Below are 11,807 nucleotides of genomic sequence, written 5' to 3'. Positions count from 1 at the left end.
ACATGAAACAATCAAATAGAGTTGGAATTCACCTAGAGATAGCAAATTCAAGTAGATTAATGCTCTCGTGCAACCTCATTGGATTGTTCTCAAACACCTTGTTTGCACAGATCAAATCAAAGCATAGCCAAAGGATAGACGAGGAAGCACATAAGGAGAGAGCATCACCTCGTATGGATGTCATGGCACAACGGAAGCGGTTCTCTGTCTGCCGAGCGCCACGATCACCAACCAGATAACCCAAAGCTAATCCATCATGAATCATGCACACCTCAATTGAAATACCAACCAGTATGTTTCATGAGTCCTGCTAAATTTGTGGTTTGCAAAATCACTACGTACGGGGATGTATTGTGACTATTGTACAAACTCTTCCATTTAAAACTACAGAAAATCGGGCTTTTGCCATGAATGAAGAGAGAACGCAAACAGAGGTCTGAAACTTGATGGTGTGCCTTAAAATACCTCGGTGCCAGTAATATCCATTGCATTACTAATGTCAGCAAGTTTTAGAGCAGGGGCATTGTTTACTCCATCCCCAGAGAACAAAGGGTCGCCTTTCCTGCGTAGTAGAGTCTTCTAATCCTCAAGTGCCGTGAACTCCTTCCCTGCAAAGCACTTCAAGCCAATGTCTTCATCAGGTGAAAAAACACCAATCTCATGGCATATTGCCTCAGCAGTTTCTTTGTTGTCCCCTGTTATCACCATAACACGGATACCCACAACTCCGCAGTCCTCCATGGTATCAAAGACCTCTTCGCTCAGTGGATCTGACATAGTAAAACATCCACAGTAAAAACTTGTCAGCATCGTATGAAAAAAATACAAAAAAACATATTATCGAATTTTTATGTACATTCCATATTGTGAAGTTAAGTGCAGAGCAACACTAATAAAAATCATATGCACACTGAGGATCAGAGTCTTACCCTTAGACCAGCAAGACAGTTAATATCAGGTCAATCTCAATTGCCGCATAATTAGCAGATCCAACAAAAGTTCAATTCGAGATATTATATATGCATTAGCAAAATACATATATAGAAAATTCAGTAAACAATATAAGTATAAGTATGTACAAAATCACTGGTAAATGCATAGGTTTTACTCTCACAGCAACAAATGTCAATGAGCTTGATTTTCCTTCCGAGTCAAATTATCCCAACAAATAAATATTACTACCCTAATCCTAACCCTAGCAACTTCTGCATCAATTGCCAAGATATGCTCCTCACAACATAATCTATGATGAGAAAAAATTCAAATAAGTATTTAGTTTTAGCGCCTAACATTTCTCTCTATTGACCTTCCTCGTAACACAAAAAATCTATGGTTAATCACATGATTATTTATGCAATGTCACACTTACCTGATCAATAGTTACAGCCACGATTCTCATCCATAATTTTCTTCACATAAGGTTCCATAATTTTCTGCATCAATTATGCACATAAAAGAGAAGAGATTTACAAACATGTGCCATAATTTTAGATTGCTCAACTCTTATTATGAGAGATTTAAATACTGTTGATTTGCAAACATTGGGGCATCTCTAGTGTAATTGTAATAAAAAAAGGGATTCTCTTTCAGTCTGTTAAAAAATCACTGCTAACACAAGTTGCATTTTATGAAGAATTACTGAATATAATACTGTCTATTCCTATATCAAAACATTAAGTAGACACTGTCATAGATTATTAGCGCTAGATAGTGCTTGATCAGAAGATTCAGACAAAAAACATTCAGAGATCGTCTGGATAGTGCTTGATCAAAAGATGATATTGTCCTACACAATCAGAGAGAGCACAAGACTGTGCATAGGCTAGAATATAATAAGTCAGCCACAAGTAAAGCTATAGGTTAAAAGAGAAATGAATTCTTAATGAACATGCCTTGTGGCTTTTAAACTTTCATGTGGCTTTTAAAATGCACGGCACATGATCATCTCATGAATTAAAATGTGTTTGTAAGGAGTAAGCTAAGGCAGTATTGGCCTCACATATGAATTAAAAATTAAAATGAACATGAAGGAAGATGAAAAGACAGGAGCATGTGCAAAAGAGAGATTGACAGAGGTAGCGACGTCGCAATTCTTATATTTTCAGACACTGGCATGTACATGGGCTGCAATTCTGTAAATCCATCTTGTATCATGATTACACATACATGAAAAATAGAAAGTGGTAAAATGAACGATCGCAATTGTCGAATGGCAAAGGGCAGAGCAAGCCATATTACAACATTCGAAAATCCAAACAGCTACAACCAATTTAAGAACAATCCTTTGAAATACAGCCTCGGACCTGGAAGCATACAACAACATCCACCTTGTTGTGGCACTGAATTACTGCTATTCCTCTTACAAAAATACAAATCAATATAGACATATAAATAGAGAACAAATGTGGAGATGTACCTTGCTGCCTTGGTCATGCTTGATGGGGAGGGAGGCATGGAGGTGCTCGATACTTTGCCGAAAGAAGCAACTATGGTAATAAACCTAGAGCCGCAACAATCAGACCCAAACAAAAGAAAATGCCTTGTATGTTATCGCTTTATCAATGATTCCAGCTTGCTCCCTCCTTTTCCACCTTGTATGGTGCAGAGGAGGGATGGGGACAGAGGCCAGCGGAGGCCACGAGGATGAAGGGCTGGCACAGCAGCAATGCAGAGGAGGACCGGCACCACAAGGTGAGCCTGAGGAGCTGAATTCAAGTAATTTCATTTGAGATAATCACCAGCTTGATAAAACAGGGATACATGCAACACGAAATTATTTACAGTGAGATGTTAACTTACCAAGAAGCGATAGATGTTGCCTGTTTTGTTGACACAAACACAAGCTTGAGAACCCATCATAACATGAGCATGTATCATGCGCGCTTGCATCACATTTAACTGAATGAGCGAGATGAACTGAATTAGAAGAACGGAAAAACCACAATTGCACATCTATAACGAATTTAACGACAACACCTCGGTCAGTGCATTGAACAGCAAGTTAGAACAAAAATATGACATTATTTAACTAATTAAACCATCGATCAATTGTTATTATACTCACTTTAATATAGCATGTGAAATGATGGCCAGGAATTACTAAACGATAGCAATGAATATAGTCTTGTCCCCACAACCATAGAAGAACAGAATACATGTGGCGCAGTTGTTTTTTGCAAGATTTACCATAAGACAAAAATCTTATGGAATAGGCCGTAAACAAGTAACTCATCATGCAACACAAACAATGAACTTCACACTCGACACTCAAAGAAAACACCATCGGGAATGTCCGTTTTTTATCCAAGCTCATCTTGCAAGGAAGTCTTGTCCTCACACAGCTCTTTGACATCGTACAATGCCTGCAAATAATCACCTATGGAATAAATCCTACATGGTGGTTTGACCATATCCAAGTTGACAGTATATACATTATTATTCAATTAATAGAACTCAAAAGCACATGGGAGGATTATGTTAATGTAAGAATCATGCTGATGCAAACATATACTGACAAAAATATAAATAAAGAGTGTACCATCCATAAGCAAGCAATTACCGAACTCCATTTGTTGTGTCTCAGATCTAAATACCTGACCCAGAAATTAACAAACATGGAGCACGGTTGCAAGCAAAATATCTTAATTAAAAACCATGCACAATAGAGAGGGGATTGAACGGGACCATGGGGGCAATTGAGCGACATCGGATGCCTCTTCATAGATGTGGTCGCCGCCTCATGTTGCCTCTATGTGCCTACCTCTCACGATACGAGAGCAGCCCAACACGCAAAAGAATATTTGCTCACGAATCGGAAGGAAGAGAAAGAGATGGAGCATACCTGGGAAGGAAGAGGAACGAGGTGCTCGCGAATTGGAGCCAGGGCAACAACCCAGGCGTGCCGCCGCCTCCTCCTTCGCAGGAAGGAAAAAGGAAGAGGACATAGGTGGCCGTACCCGCGACGGCGTCGTCGAACGTGACTGGCGGCGACCGGCGCCTCCTGGCACTCTTCGCAGCGGCGCCCTCGAGCGCATGGCGCGGCCGAGGTCGTCGGCCCAGCTCCTCCCGATGCAAGGCAAGAGGAGCTGCTGAGGCGCGACGGCGGCGGCTCGGGGCGCCGTCCACTGGCGGCGGCGGCGACGCGGCGGAGTCGAGGGGCGGGAGTAGGAGGCGTGGGACGGGAGCGCCGTCCACTGGCGGCGGCGGCGGCGACGCGGCGGAGTCGAGGGGCGGGAGCAGGAGGCGTGGGACGGGAGCGCCGTCCACCGGCGGCGGCGGCGACGCGGCGGAGTCGAGGGCGGGAGTAGGAGGCGTGGGACGGGAGAATGGACCAGATATTTTCACGATCTAGGTTTTCACCCGGGCCGGGCGTGCGCGACTCGGACGAGAAGGACGTGCACGAGCCGGAGGAGTTGGTTCGCTCCGCTGACGCAAGTGTCCCCGCAACTATATGGGCCTACCTGTCATGGACTCGTTCGAAGGAGCGAGAAGTGTGAAAAGTAATTACCTCATCCAACGGTTCAGGTGAAAAGCGGGAATGAGAAACTACTGTTGCAATGTGATTGGATGAACCAGATTGATTTGCCCCTTTGGATGGCCTGGTTGGCCGGGTAAGGTTGCAACATTTATAGAAGTAATAAATGACAGTACAAGCTATGACCGATGGTAATCGGAAAACCGTCGGATATGATCAGTAATAACCGACCGTAGAGTTCATTGACCGAAGGGCACAGTAATCCCGTCGGATATGATCAGTAATAACCGACCGTATATTTGTTTGGCCGAAGGGGACGGTCCTACCCTCGACTATTCACCCTAATGCCCGAGGGTGTGCACAGATACCTGAAAGTTCACTTTTGACGGTCGGTTATTAAATTTCTTGGCCGACGGTTGAAATGTTACCATCGGTTATATGTACAAATAGATGACGGGGATCATTAATATCCGACGGTTCGACCCTCGGTAATTTGTTCCAAAAGTATGAGCATCAGATATAACAAGGCTAGTTCAGCTAAAATAAAAAAGGCTAATAATTTGAAGAAAAAATGATGAAAACTATTAACAAGCAGTGAGCCTAGCTCATTCGGTTAGGGAAGTGGATGTACAACCCAGCCACCCAGGTTCAAGTCCCCACGGACGCAGAATTGGGTTCTTATTATTAAAAAAATCACTGTAGGGGCTTCCCCTACCGTATTCCTTTCAAAAAAAAATTAAATCGCTAACTAAAAATTAGGGAACAGAGTAAATCATACGTGGTAGCCTTGGTAGCTATCAACGATAGTCTCTTTTTTTGTTCAGAAAAACCAGGCAGCGTGTTGTGTATTCTTGACTATTTTTATATCGGGCTTTCTACTCGAGCACGCGATCCTTTTTGTCTGGCTGTGTCGCTGCAGCTCTCTACAAGGCTCGCTTAGGTCTGCTGCCAGTACTAGTGCAGAATACGTATACGTATACCTGAACTTGTGTCAAGAATCAAGGTCGGGCGGCCGCCCACCTCGCCCTACCGGGAGCTTCGGCCGTCTCCTCTCACCTCACCTGATTCCGCCCTCTCTCCTCCAATGAATCGCCTCAAAGACAAACTTTGCCCCAAAGGAGCTCCCAAGTGCCATGTATATCAGCAACAGCAGTCGTGTCTTCGCGCGCGGCGATGGGGATGCTGGGCATCGGCGCCATCAGCCACACCGGAAGCTGGCCGGGTCGTGGCCTGGTGGGAGGAACCCGCACTCGTCGGTGGCATCAGCTGTGCTAGCCGAGGGACCATGAAGACATGCCGGCAGGGAGAGATGTCGTGCAGCTCAGTGGCATCTGCAGTACGACTTACTCGACACTGTCCGGATGAGCCACGAGACCAGTTCAATCGTCAGGTATGTAGCCAAATCTTCTCCTGCCCATGTCTACCCTTAAGATTTGATTTCCTTTTTGTTTTGGATTAGTTGAAGAATATTTGATGAATTATTTGTTGGCATACTAGATCAATTCGCATACAATTTCTGGATTCGTGGCTGAGTTGGGCGGCTTATTTTCAGGGATTTGGGTCTAATTTCGTTGCGCGCCAACAAAAAAAATCCCGCGCACCGAAGCACCACGCACCCAACTAAGTCCTAAACTGCCGCCGTCTCCTGATCTCCTTCCACAACAAAATCTCCCTCGTCGCCCCTCTCCTCCTGTCGCAGTCTCCTGACCCCTACCAAAACAAACTCTTCCTCGTCGCTGCTCTCCAGTCTCCACAACCGATCTAGGGCCTTGCTCGGCTGCTTACGGAACGACGGGTGCCCAGGAGTTCCTCTGCGATGGCCGACCGATCGGCACGCAGCGATCATAGTGGGGAGCAAGGGTATCCCTCTCTTGCCCTACCTCTCGTCCTCTGTCACACTAACCCTGGGTGATTTATGCCTATGTTCTTATGCGTGTCTTGGTTCTAGAATGATTCTTGATTGCAATTTATTGTGTGCAGCAATAGATAGCGATCTTGTTTTTCTTTACTTTCTCGACCAAGTTTGGTGCCAAGTTTTTATTTTCTTTACTCCGTCACTCATTTATTCATGTTGTGATTAGGTAGATGACAAAGTAAAATTTTCTGCAAGTGTATGCTGAAGGTTGACATTATAATCTGAAGAATTCCCTTAGTTTCAGGTTTAAAAAGTTGTGAAATTAAGATAGTAAAAAAACCTCTGTTTGAGTAATAGACTAATAGCTAGTAAGAAACTGATACGTATGTGCCTCCTTTCTCTGACCGAATGAACACAACCAAATAGCATCCATGAATAGTAACCACTCATACAGAAGCTATTGATTTACATTTTACAACCGTGATGTGTTTATGCTATACCTTCTGATTTTGTATAAGTTATTTATAAAACCGGATCTGTTCTTTATTTATGTAGCAATGTAGACAACGATGACCGTAGTTGGATGTACAAAGAGAGAAAAGGGAAGTTGTTTTCTCCAGCTTGGAAATATGGAGTAGATAATTTCTGGAGCGTGCGTTCTCATTGCCTGATGCGGCTGTAGATGGGGAATCTCATTGTCCCTGTACCAAGTGTTTTTGTCGTCATAAACGCAAAAGGGATGCCATGACCAGGCATTTGTGCAACAATGGTTTCATGTTAGGATATGAGAGATGGACTAGTCACGGGAAGTCTGATACACCTGAAATTTTAGAACAAGATAACGATAGGGATGTAGATCGTATGGATGACATGCTAATTGATGCAATCGCTGCAGAAGGAGTTTCTGTAGGCGATGAGCCAACAGAGGCTGCAAAGAAATTCTATGATATGCTAGTGGAAGCTGACAAAGCACTACATGAGAAGACCACACAATCACGTCTATCCATTGTAGGAAGGCTAATGACAATTAAAACACAGCACAACCTACCAGAAGCTTGTTACAATGAGATAATGAGCCTTATACATGACATTGTTGGGGACGATGCTGCAAAAGATCTCCCCACAAACTTCCATAGGTCCAAGAAGCTTGTGCATAGTCTAGCAATGCCATACGTCAAGATTCATGCATGCCCCAATAATTGTATGATTTATTATAAGGAGACTGAAAATAAGGACAAATGCATTATATGCAAAGAACCTCGATATGAGGAAACAACCACAAGAAATAACTCTAGGAAGATACCGAGAAAAGTTTTGCACTATCTCCCTATTACTCCTAGGCTACAACGGTTGTACATGTCAAAAAGCACTGCTGAGCACATGGATTATCATGCAAGGCCTCGTGACAGTGAGAAAATAATGGTTCACCCATCTGATGGAGAAGCTTGGAAGGCATTTGATAAAGAATACAAGAATTTTTCTCAGGAAGTTAGAAATGTGAGGCTATGTTTAGCGACTGATGGCTTCACACCTTTTGGTATGACAGCAGCCTCCTATTCTTGTTGGCCAGTATTTGTCGTACCTTACAATCTCCCACCAGAAATGTGCATGAAGCAAAGTAACTTGATACTTGCACTAGTTATTCCTGGACCAGATTATCCAGGAAAGACATTAAATGTTTTTATGCAGCCTCTTATTGATGAACTTGATGATTTATGGAAAAATGGAGTAAATACTTATGATAGTCATAGAAAGAAAAACTTCATTATGAAAGCAGCTTTATTGTGGACTATTCATGACTTTCCAGCGTATGGATTAGTTGCATGTTGGAGTACACATGGAAAGCTTGCATGTCCTATATGCGGATCTGACATAGATACATTTTCATTAAAGAATGGGAGAAAGCCATGTTGGTTTGATTGCCATAGGAGATTCCTTCCAACGAACCATGCATTTCGTAGGAGTGTGAAATGTTTTCGTAAGAAAAAAAAGGTTTTAAATCCTCCACCAACACCCATATCTGGAGATGATGTGTATGAAGAACTCGAAAGTCTTGTTCCCGATGAAACTGGTAAAAGTACATTTGTAGGATTCGGGAAGGAGCACAATTGGATTGGTGTAAGTGGTTTTTGGCAGCTAGAGTATTTTAGGAAGTTGAAGCTTCGCCATAACATCGATGTAATGCACAATGAGAAAAATGTTTCTGAGGCATTACTAAACACGTGCCTTGATATTCTCGATAAAACTAAGGATAATATCAAAGCACGTCTTGATATTGCTAGATATTGTGATCGGCCAAAGCTACATGTGACCAAGAATTTAAGGGGTGTGTGGAAAAAACCCAAAGCAAATTATTGTGTTGAGAATGATGATTTAATTACCGTCCTTAAGTGGTTTAAAGAAGTAAAGTTTTCTGATGGGTATGCTGCGAATTTGAGTAAAGCTGTCAATTTGGCCCAAAAAAGATTTATTGGGTTGAAAAGCCATGACCACCACATCATCATTGAGCGTCTTATAGAAGTTGCACTGCGAGGCTTCATCCCTGAAAAGGAATGGAAGGACATAGCTGAGGTGAGTCATTTTTACCGACAGTTATGTGCCAAAGAAATTGAGCCAAATCGTATGCGTGAACTTGAAAAGGAGATTCCTGTTTTGTTATGCAAGCTTGAGAAAATGTTCCCACCATGCTTTTTCAATGTAATGCAACACTTGATGGTGCATCTCCCATATGAGGCAATGGTTGGGGGCCCTGTGGCATATCGTTGGATGTATGTTTTTGAGAGGTATGTGAAACGTTATAACAATAAGTTGTAGATTGAACTACATTATTTTGGTTATGTCATGTATCGCTCAAATTTATCATAATTTGGTATAGGGCATTGCACCATCTGCGCTTAAAAGTGCATAACAAGGCAAGAGTGGAGGGTTCAATTGTCGAAGCTTGCATTGTACAAGAGATCACAAATTGTGTTTCTCTTTACTTTAGTGAACATGTTCGCACTATATGGAAGAAGAATCCTCGATACAATATTGGAGGAACAAGGGTGCATAATGACGAGTGTACTTTAGATGTCTTTCAGTATGAAGGAAATCTTCGTGGAAGGGGTACTGCTGTTGACCTCACCCAACAAGAGTTGAATGCAGCAAGGCTGTATATTTTGACCAACTGCTCTTCTGTTGATAGATTTCGAGAGTAAGTGGGAACTAATTTGTCCTTCATGTACTATTCTATGCAAAAAAAATCTAATCATATGCCATATACAGAGCATTTACTGAAGAAAAATACAAGGAGAACCCTAATTTGACAGCGGTGGGTCTTGACAAATTGATCACAGAAGAATTTGTGGAGTGGTTCAAAATTGCTGTAAGAATATTTTAACTAGCACTATGTGTTTTACATTCAATTACTACTGTGCTTAGTAACCAGATTTTTTTTGCCTTTGTTTAGTGTAAAAGCGATCCAAAATCTGATGAAGACTTGTGGAATTTAGCTAATGGATGCAGCTCCAGAGTCTATTCCTATAATTCCTATGATGTGAATGGCTTCCGCTTTAGATCAGAGCTGTATGAGAAAAACTGTAGAAGGTTGAAAACAGTGAACACAGGGGTTTGTTTGTCTTCCTTCACCTCAGATGGCGAACAACTGGACTACTACGGTGTCATTGAGGACATTATCAAATTATCCTTCACAGCTGGTAAAAAACTTGAGATGGTACTCTTCAGATGTCGTTGGTTTGACCCCACCAAGGGCATGAGGTCAGATGCAAAATTGGGTTTGGTGGAGATAAACTCATGTTCAAGGCTTAAAAATTTTGAGCCGTTTGCCATGGCTCACCAAGCTACACAAGCTTATTACTTGAAGTATGCATCCCCCAAGCGAGATCTTCGTGATTGGCGGGTTGTGTACAAGATTCAGCCCAGAAATAGCTTGCGTAATCTTGATGAGAATGACACATCCAATGCAAATGATTTTTTCAAAAAAATGGTCAGCAGGGTAGCTTTTCCGTAGATGTTGACAACTTTGTTGATGAGTTCACTGTTTCTAGAAATCAGTCAGATGATGTGCTTGACCCAGCTGAAATTGAAATGATAGAAAATCAAAATAATGATGAAAATGATGAAGAATTACCAAAGAGGAACTAGAAGATAGTAGTGATGAGGAGGAAGAAGAAATAGAAGAAGAGGAAGGACAAGAACAGAGAGATGGGGCTGAATATGATGATGACAGAATAGAGCATGACTCTGAATACGATGACGATGATTACTGAAAATTATAACTTCTACATCTTAGTGTCCTTTTGTTTTGTTTATTAGTAGTAAATATTTTACATAAAATTGTGCTACTATTGAATATTATATTTTATCTGTTGGCAATTTTTAATTTAGTTGTTACTGAATGTTTAGTTTCATTTGTAGTAATATGCCTTTGATAATTGTCTGCTAGTCATTTTATATAGAACTAATAGCATGCATTTTCACATAGTAGCAGGACTATCCACCTGAGCCATAGGCCCCCCTCAGTCACTAGGTCAAACAGATCATCTTCTAATGCCTCTGTGGGAAATAACATATCATCTCACTCTACTGAGAAGGCAAAAAAGGTTAGAACCCCTAGAAGACAGACTGGAGGAAATTGATCGGCCCCTTATAGTTCCTCATGGCATGTTAGTATTGATGTTTCAAATGGTTTAGTAGGTTCTTAGTAAAGCAATATTCATATGCTAATTTTTAATCTGTATTCATAACAGTCTATGGGAAAAGCATCCATACACTGCTCGTGAACCATCAACAGTGCAAGGTGCATTAGTACGCCAGATGTATCCGGAGCCAATTGGTCCAGCTGGTGACCGGAAACCGAGTGTTGTCTTCGGGAGGACTACAAGTGTTCCCCTGGTGCAGGAGTTATAACGGCCGCTTCTAAAATTGTGGACGAATTTTGGGTAAGTATATTCACCTATAATTATGTTTTTGCTAGATGTTGTAGTGGATTTCTTAACATTATTCAACACAAACCTTAGCCGCATGCTTTATTTTTGTTATTTATCTGGCAGTGGCGTTTCAAGTGTGACCCATTAAATCAAGAGAAAGCGAGAAGCTGCCTTGGAGGAGAACTTCACTAATAAAGTGAGGCGAGATGCTACACGAGGAAAAGGCGGCAGCCATCAAAAGATTAAAGAAGAAGGGACATATGCCTACGAAACGGATGAGGAGGGTAACACATGGCCAACAAAGGAAGCTTTAATTTCGCTAAGCCACCCGGCTTTGGTACTATTGTTGGTTGGCGTTTACTTTGCGAGCATTGGTGTAGTGCAGCATTTAGAAAGAAATCTTTGACCAACGAGTAAGAACGAGACTAGCTCATGGGGAAACCGTCTTCCATTGTAGTGGTGCGAGAAGTGCTCGTCTCTACACGCCAACATCCGGTAATCTTTTTTCATGAAACATATTTTTCTTCACATCTTTCACGAAACATCTTTG

The 11,807-nt window shown here is 42.0% G+C and overlaps 1 long non-coding RNA gene across 1 annotated transcript; it reads right to left on the bottom strand.

Moving 5' to 3' along the window:
• Positions 1 to 2,422: 2,422 nt before the first annotated feature.
• Positions 2,423 to 3,295, bottom strand: LOC124686503. The gene is made up of 3 exons (XR_006997847.1): positions 3,187 to 3,295; positions 2,800 to 2,898; positions 2,423 to 2,705 (listed from the first exon to the last, which is right to left on the bottom strand). It is a non-coding gene; the product is annotated as an uncharacterized LOC124686503 (long non-coding RNA).
• Between the last annotated feature and the right edge of the window lie 8,512 nt (positions 3,296 to 11,807).

This window comes from Lolium rigidum, chromosome 2, assembly GCF_022539505.1.
Source record: "Lolium rigidum isolate FL_2022 chromosome 2, APGP_CSIRO_Lrig_0.1, whole genome shotgun sequence".
Taxonomy (NCBI): Eukaryota; Viridiplantae; Streptophyta; class Magnoliopsida; order Poales; family Poaceae; genus Lolium; species Lolium rigidum.
This window is presented reverse-complemented; position numbering and strand designations above follow the sequence as displayed.